The sequence below is a fragment of the Hesperophylax consimilis genome, chromosome 13 (genome assembly GCF_061612785.1).
Source record: "Hesperophylax consimilis isolate HC1 chromosome 13, BYU_Hcon_1.0, whole genome shotgun sequence".
In the NCBI taxonomy this organism is placed as follows: domain Eukaryota; kingdom Metazoa; phylum Arthropoda; class Insecta; order Trichoptera; family Limnephilidae; genus Hesperophylax; species Hesperophylax consimilis.
In genome coordinates, this window is record NC_142848.1 from 28,828,686 (window position 1) to 28,855,120 (window position 26,435).

At 33.6% G+C, this 26,435-nt stretch overlaps 1 protein-coding gene across 1 annotated transcript in view; it reads left to right on the forward strand.

Moving 5' to 3' along the window:
- The window catches only part of wech (tripartite motif containing 71 protein wech), a 39,173-nt gene that overhangs the window by 6,480 nt on the left and 6,258 nt on the right, over nucleotides 1-26,435 (forward strand). The window lies entirely within an intron of this gene.

The window sequence follows — 26,435 nt, forward strand, 5'->3', positions numbered from 1 at the left end:
ACAGTTGACGGCAATTTAAATTTAAAATAACAAAATGTAAAAAATACTAAAAATAAAATAAAATAAATAAAAATAATAATTAAAAATAAATAAATAAAAATGATAACAACTAACAATTTGTAGGCTTTTAAGACAGTTAAAATACATTTAAATTAAAATAAAAAAAAACTATAGCCGACTTAAGATCATGCGACGAGCAGTGTTTTTTGATACAGTGTCCTCTGCGTGCAGTTCTATCTTTTATAAGCATAAACTTTTTAATATAAGTGTGTTTGTTGGAAGTGACTTGCCAGGTAAGTATGTTTTGGTATCTTTTCTAAATAACAAATGTAGATCCTAGGAAATAAATTGTACAGCGCCCTTGAGGTGATTTTTCACAAAAACGGCGCTCTACAAATTATCCAATTATTATTATTATTTTTTTTATTATACAGGGTCTTCCAATAAGAGGTGTTATTTTGAAATTTAATCGTAAAAGATCAATGGTTTCGTTGCTTGTGTGGCACGTAGCGCCGTCTTGTTGAAAGTAAACGTTGTTAATTTTGCTTGTTGACGAAGCCACCGAGGTGGAAATGGGCCTCATCACTCAAGATGATTTGCATTTGATTCACTCAAGTGAATTTTAATAATTTCAATGCGTTGTTGAAGCGTGTATCGTTTCATTTTTATTAATGGCGTAGTTTCTACTTGTCGAATGTCAAAGAATGACAGCTTCAAAAGTAACATCTACCGAAATAGCGGGCTATTCAAAATAACACCTGTTATTGGAAAACCTGTACATGCCACTGTTTTACTACACATACACACTATGAATTTCATTTATGCAGCATTCGGTTTACTTTCATCCTTCCTCTGTCTGTTCCCCATACATCAGAGTAGGTAACAGCCCTCCATTGTGGTCTGCTAGCTTTGCTTCGTTGGACAATTTTTTTCTAGCGCCCACCGCATTCGGTCCTCCATTCAAAGAGTTTCCTGAATTTACCCTAATATTCAATTTTCTGTAATGTCGTTTCCCATTATATTTGTGCTTTAGTGTTAAGGCGATGCAATACGTGGTAATGTAAAATCATGTGTTTTTGGTTTGAAAATTTGGTCGCCTAGAAATGTTTCAGATGCTTTAAATAAATACCGCGAGTAGAATACATAAGTCTTTTTATACGCCCAGAAAAAAAATTATAAGGCCTATGAAAACTGCTTTAAAGTTCAAAATTTCCTACTTACGAACCCATTTTCGGTTATGGTTTTATTCTATAATGTGGCAAATTAAGTTATTTATAAAATGGTCGGAAAACATTTTAATATTTATGCCTGAACATCCACAAAATAAAATAAAAGGCACTTTTTGGCCATGTTTTGTTCTTGCCTAAATCAAAACAGCTGGATGGTGTTAAGCGGGAATTTAAGCCTTATCGCCATCTACATAAGGAGTGTGATGGCGGCTGGATTCAAAATATTACACGACGTAGTGCATCACCTTAACATTATTATTGTAAGATTATTGCAAAATAAAATAATAACAATCAAGCTATAGGTGTCTTTTAAGCTTTAAAAAAATGACGCTATATAAATTAGCCAAATATCGTTATTATTAATGCGCATTCATTCATCTGAAAGCTAGTGTCAATTTTTTACAGAATTTTTCACATTGTTTTATGGAATAATAATAATAATTAGATGACTTGTATAGCGCCGTTTTTGTGCAAAATCACCTCAAGGGCGCTGTACAAACTTATAATACATTTCTACAGTGATCTATGCTATTACTTAACTATTTATGGAGATAATATACAGTACAATACTTACCTGGTAGGTCTCTTGAGATTAACACTTAATTAACATTATCTAATTGTTTATTAGCGAAATTTAGATACAGGATTTAGGACATAATTGGAAAATTGAATATAACTGGACTTTCTCTTAGGAATGGTATATTTAATTTAAGGGTACGACAGCTTAAAAAGGTAAGTTTTTAGTTTAGACCTGAATTCTGTTGGATTTGTTATGGATCTTAGTTCCGGAGGGAGTTTATTCCAAGCCTTCGGCCCAGATACTCCGAAAGCGCGATCACCAAACTTAGTATTTGGCTTGCGCATAGGTTCTATCAGTCTACCTACAGCTGATGATGTTTTTTCTATGTCTGTGAACTTCACACATGTGTTTCGTATCGTGTGCAATAAATTGTCACAAAAATGTGTACTTTTGTGACATTGAATAAGAGATTGGAAAGTTTTTAGTATTGCAAGAAAATGACCATTCCTTTGTTGCATTAGTGTCATCAATCTTGGGAACTCGGCTTTTGTTCGAAATCCCAAAAGGTTCCCATTTTTAGCCAGAATACAAGCGCTACACAGTACACATGGCTTGCATCTGGATTGAGAAAGATCCCGTGTCAATTCCTGTAACTTCTCGAATTTTAAACCGTGGCTTTGTCACACGTTATTTATATTTCCGTGAAATGATTTAACTTGTGGTTTACTGCAAAAAAATAATGGAATAACAATTAAGGCGATGCACTACGTCGTCTAATGTTTTAAATTGAGCCGCTATCAATAACAACCCTTACGTAGATGGCGATAAGGTTTAAATTCCCGCTTAACACCATCCGCCTGTTTTGATTTATGCAAGAAAAAAAACATGGCCAAAAAGTGCCTTTTATTTTATTTTGTGGATGTTCAGGCATAAATATTTAATTTTTTTCCGATCATTTTATAAATAACTTAATTTGCCACATTATGCAATAAAATCATAACCGAAAATGGGTTCGTAAGTAGGAGATTTTGAACTTTAAAGCAGTTTTCATAGGCCTTATACATTATTTTTTTCCGGGCTTATAAAATGACTTATCTAAAAAATACTCGATTATTTCAAAGGTCAAGATGTATTCTACTCGCAGTATTTAATTAAAGCATCTTAAACATTTCTAGGCGACCAAATTTTCAAACCAAAAACACATGATTTTGCATTACTACGTATGGCATCGCCTTAATTTATCTTTCACACTAACCCAGCTTTGCCCGAGTTTCATTACTGCTTTCTTAAGGCGATGCACAACGTAGTAATTTAAAATCATGTGTTTTTGGTTTGAAAATTTGGTCGCCTAGAAATGTTTCAGATGCTTTAATTAAATACTGCGAGTAGAATACATCCTGGCCTTTGAAATAATTGAGTATTTTTTAGATAACTCTTTCTATAAGCTTAGAAAAAAGTAATGTATAGCCCTATGAAAACTGCTTTAAAGTTCAAAATCGCCTACTTACGAACTCATTTTCGGTTATGGTTTTATTATATAATGTGAAAAATTAAGTTATTTATAAAATGATCGAAAAACATTTAAATATTTATGCCTGAACATCCACAAAATAAAATAAAAGGCACTTTTTGGCCATGTTTTTTTCTTGTAAAAATCTTAACAGGTGGATGGTGTGAATCGGGAATTTAAGCCTTATCGCCATCTACGTAAGGTGTGTTTTTGATAGCGGCTCAATTTAAAATATTACACGACGTAGTGCATCGCCTTAAAACAATTTATAAAAAAAACGTTTTAACCAAATGATACGTCCTCTTAAAACCCCATCTATCTTCTTTTCTATTATGGTTAGATAAACAAATTTAGAAAGAGAACACATCGAGTTTTCTATTTGATTTTGATTGTTTATCATAGAATAATTATATAAAATAGAAAACTACCAAATAGTTCACCTGATCAAGGTTTATATAAAACAATGCGTAAAGTTACAAAATGTAATGTTTACAATATGTGTTTTGGTTTGGTAAAAAGTTTACAAGAAAACAACCATGAGTAAGCGATTTAAAAAACTTTAACTAGGGTAATTTGCGTTTAAAATTTTTAATTGCATGTGTCCGTTTTTAATTAAAATATTTTAAAATTTAGTTATAAGTTACTAGTAATATATCTTAGTAATAATCAGATAAATTTTTTCTACTTCTCACAAAACAATGTATGTGTACTTATATTTATTATACACATTTTCTTTATTACACAACTTAGTTTCAGAGAAAAATGAAACTTTTTTTTGGTTTTTGTTATGTAATTATGTACATTTCAGTAATAATATGAACTAAACATGTCAATTTGTCTGTCCTAGAACGGGAAACTTTCCTAGTTGGACAGGCAAAGCATCCAATATGTAATATGTACTTTCTTTTGATAAATAAATAAATAAATAAATTAAAAAAAAAAAAAAAAATAATAATAATAATAACTTAGCTCTAAATTATTAATTAAAAGTGTGAGTGATACGTCTTATAGGTTAAATACAAGTTGTAAAGCGCCCCCGAGGCGATTTTCCCACGTAAACGGCGCTATATAAATAATCCAATAATAATTATTTTATTATTAAAACAAATCGCTTCAGCTCATTAATTCACTGAGAAAACGAGTACGTCTTTTATTTTAATCAAGATACTGTTAAAAATGTGACTGCGTGACCATTTCCTAATAAAATATTAGTCATTCATAATATATCTGAACACCTGTTCACGTAGGTGACCTTATCCGAATAAATGCATAATATGCGATAGTATTATTATTTTTAAGAACACGTGTTCTGACGTCCTCACAGCATATTCGTGCTTCATTGATAGTTTGTTATGAAATTTGTCAAATCATTTGCTGTAGGCCTCGTAGTCCCATTTTTAACAGGAAAACGTATAATTTGACCAGATTTTTAACCCTTTCAGCCCCAGTGTTAATTCAAATTAACATGAACTTTGTGAATTTTTTTACCGTACTGGTAGCGATTTAGAAAAGCCATGTTTTTGTTTTCTTATAGTTTGTAGTCTTTTCTGTGGCGTCTATTTTTTCCGCTCTGTTGAAATCCTTATTCCCGCCACAACAACGATAAATACTTTGACATCTGCTGATTGTGAGTTTCATCGAATTTCTGCCGACATTGATTACTTAATTTAAGGTGAGATATCAATAATTTCTACTCGAATTACAAATATTTTAACGCATTAAGATGTGTTCTATAATAATAACATCAGTTCAATTCACCGTTCACAGTCATTTTCCAGAATATTTGAAATGAATTTCAATGTTCATTCAAATTAACACTGGTAGTGACGGACATGTTTTCGACTAGTATGGCGAATTTTTAAATATTTATTATCGTAGATTATTTCTTTATTTCTGAATGAATTTTATTCAAAATATTATTTGTTTGTACCTTAGAGATTATCACTTCATTGTAAATGTGCATTTTTGACATTAATTTGTATTACTTTTTGTTATGTTTATTTTACCTTACTATTTAAAAAATACCCTCTGACGCCCATGTCAATCCAAATTAACATATAGAATAATTTCAAAAAAAAAAAATTAAATATCAAAAATTTTCAAATAAATTTCTGAGGTATTATCAAGCATTACATATTTGATATATGTGGAAACAATAATGCGGGTGTGAAAGGGTTAATAAATTAACAATATTTTATATCAGTAAGGTTTCTCTCGTGTAGGTAATATTTCAGAAAAATGCAAGTATGTATTATAAACATACAATGCATGATGGTTCCCCAGCACTGAAGCTTGCAGCAATCCCGTGTATCCTGCTGTTAGGGGAGCAGAGTTTGCAGTACGTTTTGGATCGATACTCTCGCCCTCGGCTTAGCGGCGCGCGCCTACAGTACTGTCCCCTGCCTACCCCGGAGGGTCCCTGCCCCAACACTGAGAGTGAGCACTGAGCACTCCCTTGTTTCACGCAGATAGCCCTCACATAGCCTCCGGTCTGACGAAGCCATTAGAAATGCTTTATGGGCGTGTTCCGTGATCCAAAAGTCTGACCAATCTGGCCTTAAATTTTCAATACAGAGACGTGTTTCATCTTTATGAAACATGAACCCAAGAAGCTCTGGACGGAGCAGAAGACAACAATGTAACATTCAAATAGTGCATTATATGTATACCACTTTGCATACAAATCATTTCAAAATTTTGTCATGCAAGATGGCCGCTAGTCAATATCTCCTCACCCTAGATTTGCTTTTATGTTTTTCATACAAAATCGCGCTAATGCTCTCTGTCCAGGGCTTTTTAGGTTCGTGTTATGAAATTCAAATGGGATAGCAATATATTTTTTTATTTTTTTTTATTATATAAGTACATTTTTGTTTATTTGTTACAATATATGATCAAATATTTCAAGACCCCTCTTCCATAGAAGCATTAGCTTGTGGCTGGAAATGGAGTGTACATTGTTTTATTACATTATTTTTTTATATGATGCAAGGAAAAGTGTTAAAGGCTCCCTCACGGGTCGGTAAGTAATCAACGTATACTGGGTGTTGTAAGACCCCGCGCAGAAAAGTTCTACAAGCTGCAGACCGTTACCTTATTGAGATGAGAGAGTCGACTAAGAGAGACAGCTCGTACTAACTGGACCGAAACCTAAAGGTGCACGATGCACTACGTCGTGTAATATTTTGAATCTAGTCGCTATCAATAACACACCATACGTAGATGGCGATAGGGCTTAAATTCCCGCTTAACAACATCCACCTGTGTTGATTTTTGCAAGAAAAAAACATGGCCAAAAAGTGCCTTTTATTTTATTTTGTAGACGTTCAGGCACAAATATTTAAATGTTTTTCGATCATTTTATAAATAACTTAATTTGCCACATTATACAATAAAACCATAACCGAAAATGGGTTCATAATTAGGAGATTTTTAACATTAAAGCAGTTTTCATAGGCCTTAAACATTATTTTTTCTGGGCTTATAAAAAGACTTATCTAAAAAATACTCGATTATTTCAAAGGTCAGGATGTATTCTACTAGCAGTATTTAATTAAAGCATCTGAAACATTTCTAGGCGACTAAATTTTCAAACCAAAAACACATGATTTTAAATTACTACGTAGTGCATGGCCTTAAGTCAGTCTGAAGACATTTCTAACTAACTAACTAATCATCACGCCGTTTTAGTTAGTTTCCCCACGATAATAATAATAATATTTGGATGATTTGTATAGCGCCGTTTTTGTGTAACATCACCTCAAGTACAGCCGATAAACTTATTTTCAGAGAAATGTTATTTTTTCACTAAAAAATTATAAAAAATAATGAAAATATTCTTGAGATTTATCATATGTTGCAGCGAAATAAAATTTCTTCACAATAAATATAAGTTATACGAGGGTTAACCTATAAATAAATTCAGTACTAAAACTAACTCATAAGCCGTTTCACCGCAGGACTATAATAATAAATAAAATTCTCTATTTGCATCCTTTCGATAGCAGATGGGACAAATGGTTAGTTTGAGAGTGGAATGTACTCTCAGTATCGCCCTGGTATAAGACCGCCATTCAGAATTGAAACGTTCCTTGAAATGGCTTTAGCCATGTTCGGTGACCAGATTGTATATATACGCTATTGCCACCAAAAGTTGATAGAATGCTTTATCATCGACAACGAGTCTATCTGGCGAGATTCAGCTTGATCGGATGTCGGGAAGTGAGTTAATTTCCACCTCCAAGTTTTGAATTCATTCACAAAAACGAAGTGAAATTGGAATAGATGTCTTAAAATATTTTTTTGTTTTTGTGTTTCTTTATTCGTAAAAATTTAAACGATTACAGTTTTTTGTTGTCTACATCCACCATACTAGGCACATGCCCGTATTATGGTAGCCATATTTCTTTAGATTACAATGTTAAGATTTTAAGATATACAGAAAATAAGAAAAGAAAAAAAATAAAAAGAAAACATATGAATAGAATGGAATAAAAGATCAGTTAATTTAATTTAATGACACGAGACATTCTTTGCAATAGTTCCTTCCCTTTACCAATAACCAATTCTGAATATTTTTTATATAAAGATATTCAGTTTCCGATTTTCTGGTATCTATATTGAGTGAATATCTTGGGAGCAATATAAGAGAATTGTCGCTGGGCGAATGCTGTTTTTGTTCTAGGAATTAAACATTTTAGGTGTGACGAGTAACGCGTACTATGCATAATTTATTGCTAACTAACTAACCAAACAACCATCTCGCCGTTTGCCGCAGGGGTAGGCAGAGAGGACGGACCGCCAAATAACTCGGTCTTGGCACACACTTCTTTCATTCTCATTCACGTCCTTAAACTCCTTCCTTCGTTCATTCGCTCTACGTGCATAAACCATCTAAGCGTCCATTTCTTAATCGTACTCATTACATTTACATCAACCTTGCATTCTTTGCAAATCTTCATATTTCTCACATGGTCTTACCACAAATAGGTCATAGGGATCTAATTTCTACAGCATTCAGTCTATTTTCATTCTTAATAATAATAATAATATTTGGCTAATTTATATAGCGCTGTTTTTGTGAGAAATCACCTCAAGGGCGCTGTACAAATATATTTATTAAATAACAATCACTAAAATTAGTGACTTACGACTACGGCCTATAACTAGAGATGGCAAAATTTAGCATCAATTTTCAGATTTTTTAGCATTAACAATTGGAAATTTAGCGTTTTATAGCATTTTGAGGCATAATTTAGCGTTTTGTAGCAAAATAGAAAAAATGTATTTCCTGAATGTTTTTAGCGCATATGTTAAGTATTTTTGGTAAAATATATGTTTAACCTTCATTTGCAAGTATTTCCATGTGAAAGATTTTAAATAATTAATTTTAATATTAAATTAATAAGGAAGGAAACTCTAAGTACGGGTCGAACACAAACACAACAAATGCAGATTGCGATTAACATCAATAGGCGTAATTTATTTCGCACCAATTGTGTAATGTCAAAAAGCAATTTTAGCCTACAGTACAAAAATATTAAATATTTACACATAAAATAGTAACAAAATTATAAAAAAATCGTAGGAAAGGCTTCCAAAAATGAAATAAAGTAGGCATAATACTTTTCCCTGCACATTCACATGAAACTACCTTCCTTATGCATTTTTCTCAATTCTTCTTTAGTTGTACTGGACTAAATATTACTGTATCAGCTTCTCCAATTTGTATGGTTCTTTGACTTCTGAAATACGCTATATTCTCGGAAAGCGTTTAAATTCAGCGTACAGTATAAATTAAACATATTAAATATTTACACATAAAATAGTAACAAAATTGTAAAAAGAGGTAGGACAGGCTTCCAAAAATGAAATAAAGTAGGCATATTTGAAATACAGGTAAATACAAAAAACAATGGATGTGGCACTTTACTGATTGAATGATAGCATTGCGCACGTTTCAATAGTGGGCTCTTTCATTCTCGTACGCCTGTCAGTCAATACCCGGTATTTTCGGGAAATTCGCGCCTATTTCGCTAAATAGAATGATTTAGCTGAAATAGGCCAAAATCACGTTTTTCGCGTTAATTCGCGAAATAGAAATCACTGGAAACACTTTCAAATGCCTTGAAACGCATAGAAAACTTATAAATGCCCTATTTTCTTAACATAAATATTTTTTCGCGTTTTTAGTTAAAACGAAATTTTGCCATCTCTACCTATAACTACTGTCTATATAATCCTTCCTTTGCCGTTCTATGCCTCAATGCCATACATCAGGGTAGGTACCAGCATTCCATAGTTTATTGCGCTGCTTAATATTGTATTACTGGGAGGAAGAGGGGTGGGGTTGATTCTGATACAAACAGTAATTTGTTGTACAGCTACAGAATAGTTTGTAGTCGCACGCGTTGGGAGATAACCTACCCCAAGTCGATCTGCGTTCAAGGTCAGTCCGGCGCCTGCGCGCGCCGCCCTCCCCCCTCCCCCCTCCCGCGTGATACCCCACACCCCTCACACTCTCCCACTCCCCGCAGTAACTAACCTCAATTCCATACTTTCAATTTATAAAATAGAATTATTGCGCGTTGATAAATAAACACGACATCGCTTTATAACTGTTGTTTCCTTGTAAAATGTGCATCCTTACGAGCAACTTTTAAGAGGAAGCTACAAGTCTAAAATGTGTATATTCTTGGTATATATTGCAGGTAATAGGCATTAAAATCGCTTGGCAAACGGAGTCAAGAAACGTTCGATTTCAAGCACAAAACTGGTTTTTATTTATTTTGTAAATAATTTTATAAGAAAGCAAAAAAGTTAATCAAGTGTCACAGATAAACTTAGCTATAATACTGTATTTTTTTTAAGTTGTTTCCTTTACGCGTTCATACATTTCTATTGAAAAAAAATATTTTTTATTTAATAAATTATTTTTTATTTGTATTCTACTCAAGCGAAACGATAGGAAAACCTTCAATTTATCTAAAGCATATTTTTGGTTTTCATAATGTAAACCAACTCGTCATAAAGATTAATCAAAATAGTTATTTAGCATTGGAGAAGCAGTCGACTTAAAATTAGTTTGAATTAAATTTTAAAATTAAAAATAATGGAAAGAAGAGACATCTCTGGTCAGTTTTGTATAGATTTTGCTCTGCAGGTGAGTGATAATGAATTACAGTCATCTTTGCATTAATCAGATGGATTCATCCGAATTATATCGTTTGTCAAAAGAGGTCGATTTAAGACTAAAAGGATTAAAATATATTTTGTCACAATAATGTGACAGTACTTTAGAATTACAATGTGTTGATTCTTTTATTATTCTAAATTCCACTCTCCTGAGAGCTGGTGGTGACAGATTATAATTTCATACTGCGAATGCAAATATTATTGTGCCGATCACCAGTCCGCTGCCGAATTTGAAGATTAAGGAGCTAAACTCAATGCGAGTGATATTTCTGATGAGTCTTCTGTTTTTATGTATTTGGTGGCTGGATTATAAGTTGTTACTTCTCCTGCAGAGTGAATTTAATAATCAACCAATTTTTTTTCATAGGGAATTAATTTCCCTGATGGTCTGTGTGACTACAAGCCTGATCATCACCAAGCATTAAGTTTATAATGAAATGGACACTTACCGCACAAGAGTCCCAATTGCTGCCAACCGTCTGGAGCCAGTGAGAGTATGGCACCCCCAGTTTGGGGTTTTGAGGCTGCAGGCATTAGTGTTGCCAACTCAACTACTTCAAAATATGCTAGAGTGATGGGAAAAATATGCCAGAAATATGCTAAATTCCTTTAAAAAATGCCAAAAAAAAGCCAACATAAATTTAACCTAGTATTTGTTGAGAAATAGAGTGATGGGAAAAAAATGCCAAAAAAAGCTAACATAAATTTAACTTAGAAATAAAATCAGCGAAATAAAATATCAATATCTTCATCTTCATCTTCTTCTTCTTCATTAACAGCAGCTGATGTGGAAGGCTGAGAGACGGAGTCGTAACTTTTTTTGGTCCCAATGCAGCGTAGTACTTCGTAAGGAACAGTGTAAGAATAACAGCACTTTCCTGCTCTCTTTAGGCCAAATCTCACGTACAAAATGGCATTCAAGGTTCTCACCGCCAAACGATTTCGGAGTTTTGTTTTGACCAGACTCATTTGGCTAAATACACGTTCAATGTCCGCATTTGAATGCGGCAATGTTAAAATAGACATTGCAAACTGACATAAATCACCGAAGGGGTTATTATTAGCTGCATCTTTATATTGCATGACTTCATTCCAAAACTCTACAGTGGAAGTCAAGGATTCCCATTTAATGTGAACTATGTTTCTCCATTGAGACACCAGTTTTTCAATCGATATCATTTTTGTTAGTTAAAAAATTGGTTTTTATTATTTTCATGTTTCTGTAAAAATAAGCCAAATAAATATGCTATATGCTAAAAGCATAATAGTTATGCTAAACATGGAGTAATTATGCCAAATTTAGCATATAATATGCTAACTTGGCAACACTGGCAGGCATTTGAGAAGGGAAGGTATGGGGTAGAAGATTGTGGAGAAGTACTTGGCTATTTAAATCTGATCACCAAACGCTGCTAAAGCCAGTTTTAATTTACGTTTCAATCGTGGTCTTTCAAAATTGCGATATTAGTATCTACCGCCTATCCCTGCTAACTAGTTATGTTACATTCTTATAAATATTACATATGAATATATGTTTTATAACACACAGCTTATCAGTAACACCATTAAAATTCAGTTGGAGAAACCTAACAAACCTAGTTATCGTTTATATACTTCCTCGGAAATGTGATAACAACTGCATTGGCAATTTAATCATTGTAAAACACAATTAAATTTATCGCTTCTCTGTAAATAATAGTGTTAATAAGCCCGTCGACCCACGGATCGGTAAGCAATCGACATAACCCGAATGCTTCAAGATAAAACAAACCTAATATACATATTTTCCCATTAACATCCATTAGGTATTGTAAATTCATTATGATATTAGTATGCCAATATATCAAAATTCAAAAATGCTGCTAGACCCTGCGCATTAAATTATGTTCCCTATTGTAAGGGAACAATTCAGGCAGTTCTGTATGGAATCTTCTGCTAGTGGCTTCACTAACTAACTAACCACGCCGTTTCGACACAAGGGTAGGCAGAGAGGACGGACCGCCAAACAACTCGGTCTTGGCACATACTTCTTGCCTCTTCACTGACTTTTGACATGGCCCGACTCAAGTATCTGGTTCACTTGATCGTGCCATGTCTTCCTCGGGCGTCCCCGACTTCTGCTACCTATAATACATGCATATTATATTTATAGAAAGTAGAGATAAGTCAATGTTTATCCTACAATTCACAACTTAAAATTTTACTCTACAACTCCGAGCAACGCCGGAGTACATGTTAGCTAGTATATTATACAGAGTGTATCGGCACGTACCCGACAAACTTTAACCAGCTATTCCTTAGCACATTTGGAGTAAAAAATGTTATTGGCACTTTGCTGTCCGGTAACATTTTTATTCAATTAAAAAAAAAAAAAAAAATCCACACTCCGTCACTGTCATTGGCATTGTTTCTCGTGTTCAACAGCTGTTATTAGCAAGTGTGTCAAAAAGCGTCCTCGCTCTTTCATACACACTAAATAATAATAGTTAAAAATGAGAAGAATGTTGCCATGCTTTTCGTTATGATAAAAGCGCGCCAATGTAGGTAAACTCGCATAAAATATTGCCAGATGGGTTTTCAAACTTTGACAAAGGATAAAACAGCAGACACATACCTGGACGGATGACGAACTTCGTGCTGGCACTGTTGGTGGATGCGGTGGACTCTCTCGCTGCAGAAGCTGGTCCAGTTTCTTCACCACCAAAGATTCGTGCTGCAGAGTCTCCATTTTCTATCTTCGTCGAACGTCACAGCGGTGCTGCCAAGGTCTGGTATCTGTGAGAGGATATTGTGTCCGCGCTTTATCAGCAGCAGACACATACCTGGACGGATGACGAACCTCGTTCTGGCACTGTTGGTGGACGCGGTGGACTCTTTCGCTGCAGCAGCTGGACCAGTTTCCTCACCACCTAGGATCCTTGCTGCAGAGTCTCCATCTTCTATCTTCGTGTCACCTGTTCCTGTACTTCATTTTACTTAACTTAACTTCACTTTATTTTGAGGTGATATCTCACAAAAGCGGCGCTATACAAATGGTCCAACAAATAAATAAATAAATATATTGGTGACTTGTGGTGAAAATATGAATAGTAAAATTTTTATTAAAAAAAAGTGCCTATAACATTTTTTAATCCAAATGTGCTAAGGAATAGCTGGTTAAAGTTTGTCGGGTAAGTGCCGATACACCCTGTACATATAAAAAATACAATAATTTGTGTATTTGCGAAAGAAATTTTATTTCTTGTCTTTTACTGTGCAGTGAAAACATTTTCTTCTTCACACACGAGGGCACTAGAACTTTTTAAATGCAATTTACTTAGAGGTAGCATCCAACCTTACGCGTGGCAGTTTAGTACTAAATCGAAAGCACTACAATTGTCTTGCTTTTGGCTTGCCACTTTGAGATTTCTACAGCGCGTCTATATATGCTGTAAGATCACTGTCTATTACCAATACATTTGATTGATTTTTAAACGCATTTTCTAAAAATCTGATAGATCCAGCTGTAGATAGATCCTGTCAGATTATTTGATTAATAATAATTGTGCTTTTATGGTAATATACGTCAATGATTATGGCCTGGTTTTGTTTTAACAAATTTTGTCCGAGAAAAAAATTAATGCATTGAAATGTTTCATTGAATAAATTACTCAACAGATTGTTTGTTACCTGTTATTCCTCCATGTGGACTTTTCTGATAACATATCAATTATGTGTCCAATTGTCATATTTTTTCGAAAAAGTTACATCATGAATTCCAAGAATGACTATATCGTCTAATATTTACTTTATATTCGTAATTTACGATAACGAAATTCGTCCTAATGAATGAATTGATAATTATTGTGTCATACCAATAATAATTGGACATACTTAATCCCCTTTCTAAAAAATGTTTTAATTGTCATCATTATCTCTGGTTGCATTTCAACAAAATCCCATTTATATAATTGTAGCTGACTCACGTTTCGCCAATTCATGAAAAAACATTTTCTCAGAAAAATAGAATTTTATTTAATAGAAGTATCGTTTTACAAAACGTCAGCATGTGAATTTATGATTCTGGTTATGCGTGTGTAATTTTTTTGTCATATTAACCTAAATTTATAAATTATTTTGTTTTGCTTTGTAGAACTCTAGACAGATTTATTTTTAAATACTTCACTTTAGTTTTCAGTAATGAATAAATGCAAATCTTCGAAGCGGAAATTAACCCACTTCCTGGCATCGGATTGAGCTGAAACTCGTCAGATATACTCTTTGTCGATGACAATGCATTATATCACCTTTTGGTGGCAATCACGTACCTACGTAAATTACACCAAATAATATACGAAATAAATGTCGGTCCTGCCAACTCGGCATTTAACAAGGGTGTTAGCGCGGTTGATAATAATAATATTTGGATGATTTGTATAGCGCCGTTTTGTGCAAAATCACCTCAAGGGCGCTGTACAAATATATACTCCAGTCCCTGGGAAGGAAGGTACAACCCTCAGTCAAATCAAAATCACCTCAAGGGCGCTGTACAGATATATACTCCAGTCCCTGGGAAGGAAGGTACAACCCTCAGTCAAATCAAAATCACCTCAAGGGCGCTGTACAAATATATACTCCAGTCCCTGGGAAGGAAGGGACAAAAAAAAGTCCATACATTTTAAAAGTTTTTTTAAGAGCCACGCAGGTTTAATAATAATAATAATAACATAGCATTTATATAGCGCAGTTACGTTTCATTTAAACTTAAAAATACTAATTTAGTATTTGGTCGTGTTCTTAATATTATTCCTACAGTGCGCCACCCAATACAGATCAAATAATAAAGCACTAAATATACGGTATATAAAAAGCGATGACAAAACAAATAAAAACAATAACAGTGTTATTATAGCACAGGGCAAAAATAACTAACAGTGCATATAATTGTACTATTAATCCACAGTCAAACCAAAATACAAAAAAATTATCACAATTTATGAGAATGACCACATCGAAAATAAGGTACGTTTGTTCAAGTGTTAAATTTCTAAATAGTATAAAACAAAGTCACTATCCACGTCTGTCTGTTTGGGCCAAAGATATTAGAAGAACGAGATGTGCTATGCGCAGTTCGTACTGAGTGGAATTGTTTTGCCGAGTGTCGCCGGTTTTGTTCACCAATACTATTGCACACCTTCGCTTGCGCTAAGGTATCCGCACTAATACATAGAACAGATTTCTGTGCGTACACGTCCCGATACCGTTCAAAGTACCCTAATTAGGTAGTACTCCGGCTACGGTCCGGCGGCCAACATAGCATATCTCGTTCTTCTAATATCTTTGGTTTGGGCGCTTAATTCTTCTAAACTATGTAACGGAATTTGATAGTGTTTTCACTATCATTTAGAGAATTTCTTCCGGAAGGTTTATATGTGTATAATATATGAATATTATATTTATTGAAAGAAGAGAAAAGTCGAGAAACGCTGAGTACACATCAGCTTGTTAATAAACTTGCTAGAGGTTATCCTTAGGATATACACATATACCATCACGGACTTTTCTGTAGGCCTTTTCAAGATATACAATTCCGTAGAACACATAGACATATGAATATTAGTAGACCTGCCCTAAGTGATTAAAAGCGTATTATCCCCACTCCCCATACCGGTTCCATTGGAGCCGGCTGTGCTCGCGTATGGCCTCAAGTGAAATTTGAAAACGTGACGTCATCATTCTTGTGCGAACTATGGTCGAGGCATCATCGGTTCATTTTACGAAATAACACGGCAAAATGTTGACTTGTGATATGAAAACTTGTAAAAATAGATGTGAAAAAGAGAATAAACCCAATTGTCGTATTACATTCCATAAGTAAGCATTATTTTACTTTATTTTAAGCTTATTCACACCGTATTATATGGATCAGTTTTAGAAACATATACTATCACATCACAATGTAGCGATTCTCAAGTGTGCTCATCGTTGTTTACTGGGGTAAGTAAATTATGAAACATCTGTAAAAGTGTCTTAACTAAATACTCTGAAACTAACTACGACTCTGCAAACAGAAGAAATTTACTTTGCCGAATTTGGACTTCGCAAATTAGTTCATAACGTGGCGAGTAATTTGCGCTCCCATGTAAAAATGTCTATTCATTCAAAAGCAGATTTTACTTTTAAGAAGTAAATGGTGATATTATAATGTGAGATGCTTATTTACTGTGAGATTGATTTATTGACGAATCACAGTCAGCCTTACTCCCTTCGTTCTTCAACAGTTGATTTTACCCCTCGCCATTATCTTCTCGTCTATTAATTCCTATGTCTGTGGCCCAAACATATTTTTTTACGACTTGATTACAAAACATCGACTTTTCTCTACTTTCTATAAGTATAATATGAATGTATCTTCCGGAAGAAATTCTCTGAATGTTTGTGAAAATTCTATCAAAATCCGTTGCGTAGTTTAGAAGAACTAAGCTCACAAACAGACAGACATGGATAGCATCTTTATTTTATACTATTTAGAGAAGACGTGGTTGTTAGCGGATCATTTGTATTTATTGCAAGTTTCTAATTTCCTTCTCAGGATTCTCAATTGCCTGCTTGTTTATGGTTACAATAATAAAAAAAGGTTTTATTTAGAAATGGTAAACTTTTGCTTAGATAGTTTTATTAGCAGGGGGTACAGCGTTACAATGTATACATATCTCTAAGTTTTGTACACGTGTAAAGATGGCGAACAGAGTTACGATTTTTTTTTGTTATCTTTATTATACTGCAAATGAAATACTAAACTTGTTCATATAATTATGAGTTTTCCTTATTAGTTTTTTCTATTGAATACATAAATCATTTCGCCAAAACGTGCTGTATAAATCATTATCCATTACATTCCCAATAATAATAATAACATGTCATTTATACATCGCAGTTTAGTGTCATTTCACTTCAAGTGCGCTTTACTATAACTAACTTAAAAACGGTAATTTAGTATTAGTGGTCATGTTATTAAAATTATTCCTACAGTGTGCCTTAACCAATACAGATCTAATATTATAACACTAAATATACTCTTTATACAAAGTGATGAAAAAATTTAGAATAACAATAATAGCAAAACAGGACAAAACAAGAACATTGAAACTAAAACATAATACATATAAAACAGGAGGCAGTTTGTGCTCAGAAATGAGAAGCTTCTGAGCAGACATTTTAAAAGAGATTCCCCTATGGCTAGCATTACACTTGTAAGTTTTTTCGTAAATTTACGACTTCTAGCCAATGGGCGCATTGGATTTTCAAAATGCAAGATGCCCATTGGCTAGAAGTCGTAAATTTACGAAAAAACTTACAAGTGTAATGCTAGCCTAATGAAGAAGAAAAAAATATATGTAAATCTATTTCGCATTATTTTATTCTTATTATGATTAATCTTCCCGGTTGATTATAAGTTCAGATGAAGTAATATAGTGAAAATACGGAGATCGTGAGTTCAATTAACTAACTAACTAACCATCCATAACGCCGTTTCCCGCAGGGGTAGGCAGATTGGACGGACCGCCGAACAACTCGGTCTTGGCACACACTCCTTGCCTCATTCACATTCATACATCGTCTCATACATACTCTTCTATTATTCTGACTCTTAATAATAATAATACTTGGATGACTTGTATAGCGCCGTTTTTGTGCAAAAACACCTCAAGGGCGCTCATATCTAGTCTCTATTAATAAAAATAATAATAATAATAATATTTGGACGATCTAGATATCCTCGGTTGAAAAGGTCCCGTAAATCCCGAACTAAGGACACCACTTGACACTTAAGGGGCCAAGCTCCAGTCGCATTGAGAGTCTTTGTTCTGGCTTCACTTTTACAAATTTTATCGGTTTAAAATGCTATAATAATTGCGAATTCCGGCTAAACGGTAAAAGTTACGCGCATTTCGTGAAATAAGAAGGTAAGCACTATATAAAACACGTATGCTGAACATTTTTCAGCAATCTCTTAACAAGGGAAACCTTCTGAAAGGATTAAACAAACCGGAGCGGTTAAAACACGTCCGCTCTTCACAGTACATATAGTGTGCGACATGTCCCGGCTCGAGTATCTGATTCACTTGATCGTGTCATGTGTTCCTTGGGCGTCCCCGACTTCTGCTACCATACGCATTTGCGTCATCCGCTTACTGTGGAGGTAATAGTAGATTTTTAATATTGTCTGGTTATTCGTAACCCGGGAATGTTTGTCTTAAAAAAATGATACGTTTTGCTGAAGCAGGTCCAGTGGACATACCTTAGCGGGCGTTTAACCCTTTCAATACTAGAGTTCCTCCTGAGAAACATGAAAAAACATCTCTTGATTTTGTCAAACAAATAGCCCCGTATTTTGCACATGGCTTGTGAATAGGGTTGCCACATGATGATTTGATAAAGGAGGGCAGATGGGTCTAAAAAGGAGGATTTTCTGTAAAAAAGGAGGACATTCAGAAATTAAATGAATTGTTTATATTATTTTACTTTATTTTAATCATATTAAGCTGAGCTGCCAATTTTGAAAAGAAGTTATTGGTTTTTTAACAAATAATTATTAAAAACTTCACATGTTTTTGAGTTGTATTGAGTAAGAATTAAAGATTTAACTGACTGCACACTTAGTCTATTCATCTCTTTGCTCCACTGAGTATTAATCAGTTAAAAAAATCTTTTTACCACATTTGCGTGATATGCGCTCATACAAAAATAAAACTCGCAGATCTTGAGCAGTTCTGAGAAACATTCAATGTTTTTAACACTTTTGAAGTAGATTGTCCACTGCTCGTGCAACTTCAAATATAATATTCTTTATCTTTATATGATTTTGATTTAAGAAATGAACTAAAGTTACAAAAATTAACGTGTAGCTTAACATCGTCAATCTCTACACCTCTGATGCTCAAGAACTCAATGAAACTAAATCATCATATTTTAGGTTTTCGTTCTCTTTCAGCAATGTCATCCACTCAAAAAAATTGAAATCTTCTAAGGGTTTTATCCATTCCATCAAGTAATCTTCACTAGCCTTGTAAACACTGAAAAAATCGTTGGAAATGGACTCGGCTTTGTCATTATCACGAAGCTGTTCTCTTATGCTTAGTGTCAAAAAATTGTTGTTTCTTCGATTAAGAAGCATAATATGAAGTACGGATTGAAGTGTCTTTGAAATTTCCAGAACGGAATTATGTTCCTCTTGCCAAATTTGCTTGGTAAATAGACCAAACCCGATGTTTAGCAAAAAGGAGGACTTACAGTAGGTAAGGGAGGACAAAACATGGAAAAGGAGGACATATATTACTGAGCTATGCATTCCGGAAAATACTGGTCTAAGGCAGTCAACTCTTAGATCAGCGACATCATCTGCAATTGGAAGGTTGAAAGAGCCTAAGCGAAATCCGAACACTAAGTTTGGTGATCGTGCATTCGGAGTATCCGGCCCTAAGGCTTGGAATAAACTTCCTATGGAATTGAGATGTATAACCAGCCCAACAGAATTTAGATCCAAACTAAAAACTCACTTTTTCAGACACTCATTTCCATAAATCCGTCATTCTATCCAAATATTTCATTTTTTTCATTTTTTTATACCGTAATTGTTACATTATCTAGCGATTCCGTTCATTCAATTTTGCTATTGACTTGCCTACCAGTGGACAATGGACAATATCAGCGGGAACATAACAAGTTAATCGGTTTAATTGTTGGCAGATGAATCATCTAAATGCGTTTAAGATTGGCGATTGATTGATTTTATTCATTAATTTAATTCATTTAACATATAATATATCCAGCTAACAATAAATCCACCCTAATATAATAGAACTTCCTTCTTCTTCTGGCGTTAGTAAGATTAAATTGTTAATTTTAATTTTAGTTGTAAGTTGCCAAATATGTAAATACTGGTGTATATGTCGTTAAGATAGTAGTTATAGGCCTTAGTCGTAAGTCACTAGATATAAGTCTTAGAGATAAGTCAGTAGTTCTAGTATTAAATATTTAAGAAATATATTTGTACAGCGCCCTTGAGGTGATTTCTCACGAAAACGGCGCTATATAAATTAGCCAAATATTATTATTATTATATCCTCCTTTTGGATACCATCTGGCAACCCTACTTGTGAAGGATATTCATCATGGCGTCAATTTTTTCTGTTAGGTTGCAACCACTGATCCAGCAACAAATACTGTAAATACGAGTATAATGACAGATCCCGTTTTTGCTGTTGTGCTTGGACTGGGGTCCATGATTATTTTTATGTTAACTTTATATTCATGCATGTTCCACTGTGAATTAATATTTTTTAAATTAAAAAATTTATATATATTGAAATAAAACTGCGATACTGATAGGGTAAATACAGCTTATTTTAGAAATCTGATAACACGATTATTATTCAACTTGACCCTTTTTGACATTTAAATTTATCACGCAAATAATAATCTTCATGTAATATTCTATCGTGTAAAATAAGTTGTGTCACATTTAAAATTCTTAATATTTAGAACCGAGGCTTCCCCGATAATTTTTCACAATTTTTCGGAATTTTACGACATTAATATTGCGTAGATATTTCAAAGATAAGAATAATGATTACATTAGATATGGAAATTCTTCCAGTATGAATGAATTATAGTTGTATTTTTTCTATTTTGTTTCAAATACAGGGTTTTCCAATAAGAGGTGTTATTTTGATATTCAATCGTAAAAGATCAATGGTTTCGCTGCTTGTGTGGCACGTAGCGCCGTCTTGTTGAAAGTAAACGTTGTCCAGATCAATACCATCCAATTCCGGCCATAAAAAATCATTAATCATCTCTCGATAGCGCAATCCATTCACCGTAACTGTTGCTCCAGTCTCATTTGCGAAAAAGTAAGGTCCAATGACTCCGCCGGACCATAAACCGCACCAAACAGTCACACGTTGAGGATAGAGAGGCTTTTCAACAATAACTCTTGGGTTTTCCGAGCCCCAGATGCGACAATTTTACTTGTTGACGAAGCCACCGAGGTGGAAATAGGCCTCATCACTCAAGATGATTTGCATTTGATTCACTCAAGTGAATTTTAATAATTTCAATGCGTTGTTGAAGCATGTATCGTTCCATTTTTATTAATGGCGTAGTTTCTACTTGTCAAATGTCAAAAAATGACAGCTTCAAAAGTAACATCTACCGAAATAGCGGGCTATTCAAAATAACACCTTATTGGAAACCCCTGCATATATAATAGAAACAAAGAGAAATATTGCACGTAAACTTGCCACTGACGAAGCGTGCCGACTGTCGCCGAGCAACGACCAAACTGCACACCAAAAGTGGAGGAGCCATTGCGATTTGTAATAGTCTGGGTTAATGATGATTATTACACTAGTATACATATAGTGTCTGTACCTACAAACATATATAAAGAAACATACTTCCCTCAAGTTACTGAGCCTGTAGTTATCAATAATTTATTATTTACAAATTTAGTCATTTAAAATGTGTGAAAAGTTTTAAACTTTTTTTTGTAGCAGTAGATGTACCCATTTGCGCACTTTTTCAAGTGCGCTTTACTATAACTAACAAACGGTAATTTAGTATTAGTGGTCATGTTCTTAAAATTATTCCTACAGTGTGCCCTACCCAATACAGATCTAATAATATAACACTAAATATACATTTTATACAAAGTGATGACAAAACTTAGAATAACAATAACAGCTTTAATAAGTTTGAGAATATGGCTTATTTTAAAATATTGAAAAGAAGTTAAGATTTATGAATGGTAAGATTTTTAAAAATAATTTTATTTTTAAAGCCCGTTTAAATTCAGCGAAATTATGGAGATTAGTAAGAGTTGTATATATGTTTTTAAGCGCACTTGAAGTGAAATGACACTAAACTGCGCTATATAAATTCCATGTTATTATTATTATTATTGAGGGAAGTCTATTCCAGATGAGCGGGCCTGTTACACGAAAAGAGCGATCATAGTAAATTAAGTCGCCATCCGCGTCTGCTTGCTTGTGCGCTTAGTTCTTCTAAACTACGCAATGGATTTTGATAGGGTTTTCACTATCATTTAGAGAAATTCTTTCAGAAGGTTTGTATATATAATACATGCATATTACATTTATAGAAAGGAGAGAAAAGTCGAGGTACACGTCAGCGTTCTAAAATAGACTAGTTACTAATCGGGTATCTTAGCTGTGTAAATTCTCATCAAAATGACAGTTCAACACACCTACAAAAAGTGATATAAAGTCATGAAAACTGATAAAACAAAAACTAGGTTACGTAGGTAACTATTTAACCTAGTTTTGATTTATTTACTTTTAATGACTATCGCTTTTTAAAGGTGTGTTCAATTATCATTTTGATGAAATATCATGGAACCACCATTTTTATATGTTGTACCATTTCTGGATATAATTTTCAGAAGAAATTTTAACATCGCGAATCTACCGTGGAATTCCTAGTAGCTCACCACACGCGCCATGATTTTATGGTATTAACCTTACCTTAGTAGTACCTTAAATGTTACTAGCGTACAATTTTTTTTTATTCCAGCCTAATATCATAATTTTTCATTTTCAAAGTCATTAGTACTTTATAATAATATCTTATTTATTTAGGAAAGTTTACATATTACAACTATACCTACATACATATTATGGTGTACATTGATTTGTAACTTTTTAAGGTTATAAAATTAACAGAAAAATACAAACATAATATTGTGAAGGTAAAAAGAATATAAAAGTACAGTTGAGGTTTCTCAAATACCGCCTCACTAGGCTAGCCTGTAGTACATAGCTAGAGTAGTCCACAATGGGGCGCTGTTACCTATTCTGATGTACAGCAGTGAGGCATGGAATTGACAGAGGAAGGGTAAAAGTAGACTGAGTGCTGTGGAAATGAGATTCCTGAGGCGTATGTGCGCTAAAACCATGTATGATCTTGTGAGAAATGCTGAGATTCGCAGATTGCAAGGCTGATGTAAACGTAATTGATGGTTTGGGCATGTAGAGTGAGTTAACGAAGAGAGAAGATATATTACGCAAATATGAATGGTAGAAAAATTCGGGATGCCCGAGGAAGACATGGCACGGTGAACCAAATACTTGAGTCAGGCCACGTCAAGTGTCAGATTAACAGAAGAGTATATGTTAGACGATGTATGAATGGAAATGAGGCAAGGAGTGTTTGCCAAGACCATATTTTATTGTGAAGAAAGCTTATTTAGCTGGAAAATATAATAAATCTCAAGAATATTTTTATGTCTTCATTACATTATATTTTTATGTCTTCATTACATCATCATTCCATTTTATTTTTATGTCTTCATTACATTATATTTGTATGTCTTCATTACATCATCATTCCATTTTATTTTTATGTCTTAATTACATTATATTTTTATGTCTTCATTACATCATCATTCCATTTTATTTTAATGTCTTCATTACATTATATTTTTATGTCTTCATTACATCATATTTTTTAGATAAAAAAAAACATTTTTCTGAAAATAAGTTGTTATCCTGGGGAAACTACATTATCTGGTAAAACGTTACTAACTAACTAACCATCACGCCGTTTCTCGAAGGGGTAGGCAGAGAGGACGGACCGCCAAACAACTCGATCTTGACACACTCCTTGCCTCATCCACATTCATACATCGTATCATACATACTCTTCTATTATTCTGACCCTTGACATGGCCCGACTCGAGCATCTGATTCACTTGATCGTGTCTTGCCTTCCTCGGGCGTCCCCGACTTCTGCTACCCTACCCTGAGTAGAATACAAATAAATAAAATAAATTACTCAATAAAAAATATAAATGCAAAGTACTAAAAAAATTTTAAATGTATGAACGCATAAAGGAAACAACGTTTAAAAATACAGTATTATAGTCAAGATTTTCTGTGACAGTTTCACTTGATTAACTTTTTTGCTTTCTTATAAAATTATTTACAAAATAAATAAAAACCAGTTTTTTGCTTGAAATCGAACGTTTCTAGACTCCGTTTGTTAAGCGATTTGAATGCCTATTGCCTACGATACGTATACCAAGAATATACACATTTTTGGCTTGTAGCTTCCTCTTAATTCTTACGAGTAGTGGAAATTTATTTCATACTCTTTAGCTCATACCTTTTTTCTTTTCCAAATAATGACCATTGGAACAACTACTAAGTATTTCAGCATTGTAAATATTGTTTCGTTGAAATTTAGCAATTTCTCTTATGATTTGTCGCCAGACGTGGTCATAAATAAGGTTGGCTGGATGGACACAAATTAGTGGAACAACCCCGACTGGAAATCCCAACCCCAGGGTTCTATTCCTCATCGAATTAAGATTAGCTAGCCGAAGGTCGACTTTATTTTACGAGGGGTCTTTTTTACAATTATTTTTGTAATGCCATTTCTTTCATTGTACTTATTATAACATCTATTTTGAAGGACTAAAGGTCCCACATTTAAAACATGTGACGGTCGGTACCTGCTACCTACTAGCTTTCTTCATTCTGTTACAGAATATTCAATATTTTGCTTGGTATAATATTTTGAACATTTATTCGATTTGTCTTTTATAATATATTCGTTTGTTTGAGTTTTTTATTTTTTAATATCTATTTGAATTTTACTTTTATTTTCGGTAATGGATGAAATCAAATCTTGGAAGCGGAAATTAAGAGGAAGCTACAAGCCAAAAATGTGTAAATTCTTGGTATACCTAATATTGTAGGTAATAGGCATTAAAATCGCTTGACAAATGGAGTCTAGTAACGTTCAATTTCAAGCAAAAAACTGGTTTTTATTTATTTTGTAAATAATTTTATAAGAAAGCAAAGAAGTTAATTAAATGAAACTGTCACAGATAATCTTAGCTATAATACTGTATTTTTTAGAAGGTGTTTCCTTTACGCGTTCATTCATTTCCATTGAAAAAATATAATTTTTTTAGTAGTTTACATTTATATTTTTTATTGAGTAATTTATTTTTTTATTCGTATTCTACTCAAGCGAAACGATAGGAAAACCTTCAATTTATCTAAAGCATATTTTTTGGTATTCATAATGTAAACCAATTCGTAATAAATATTAATCAAAATAGTGATTTGGCATTAAGCTTAACTCACTTTCCGACATCCGTTCGAGCTGAAACACGACAGACAGACTCGTTGTCGATGACAATGCATTATATCAATTTGGTGTCAATCACGTACACACACGCGTACTTATGTATTATATTACAGCAGTTATTATACGAAATAAATGCCTTTCTTACACGATCGGCATCTGGCAAGGAGGTAGCGCGGTTGACTTCGGTTTTTTGGTGATAATCACCCACTCAAACGCGGACGTATGCGCATTTCTCTGAAATCGGATGACGTTACTGAAGTTAATATACGAAATAAATGCCGGTCCTACCCGATCGGCATTTGGCGAGGTTGCTACAGTTGTCGACTCCAGTTCCTGGGTAGGAAGGTTCAGTAGGTGCTCAGTTAAACAATTTTTTAAGTTCAATACATTTAACAATAGATGTTAATTTTTTTTATTTGTTTATTGATGTTTTATTTTATTTGTATAATGTTCCCATTAAGCAGTGAGAGTACTTTAAATTCAACTATAATTAATAACCTAACATTATACACGGTGTCTGGAAACTAGTAGTACAAGCGGTAAATTCTTCATCACATTTGGAGTTGATTTTGTGGTAGAATTTTTTTTTAAATTTGTTCTTTCGTTTTCGGGTAAATCGGTCGAGTCTAAAGTTGGACTTTTAACATAAAATTTGAAAAAAAATCAGCTGTTTATTGTTTTTAAAATTGTAGATCAGTCTCCAAAATGTTTTTAGGCGGCATAAAAAGGAAAAGAAATGTGAGTGCTCAGATCGAATTTTTGGTTTTCTATGTGATTTAGATTCACCAGTTTCCAGCTTGTACCACTTGTTTCCGAACACCGTGTA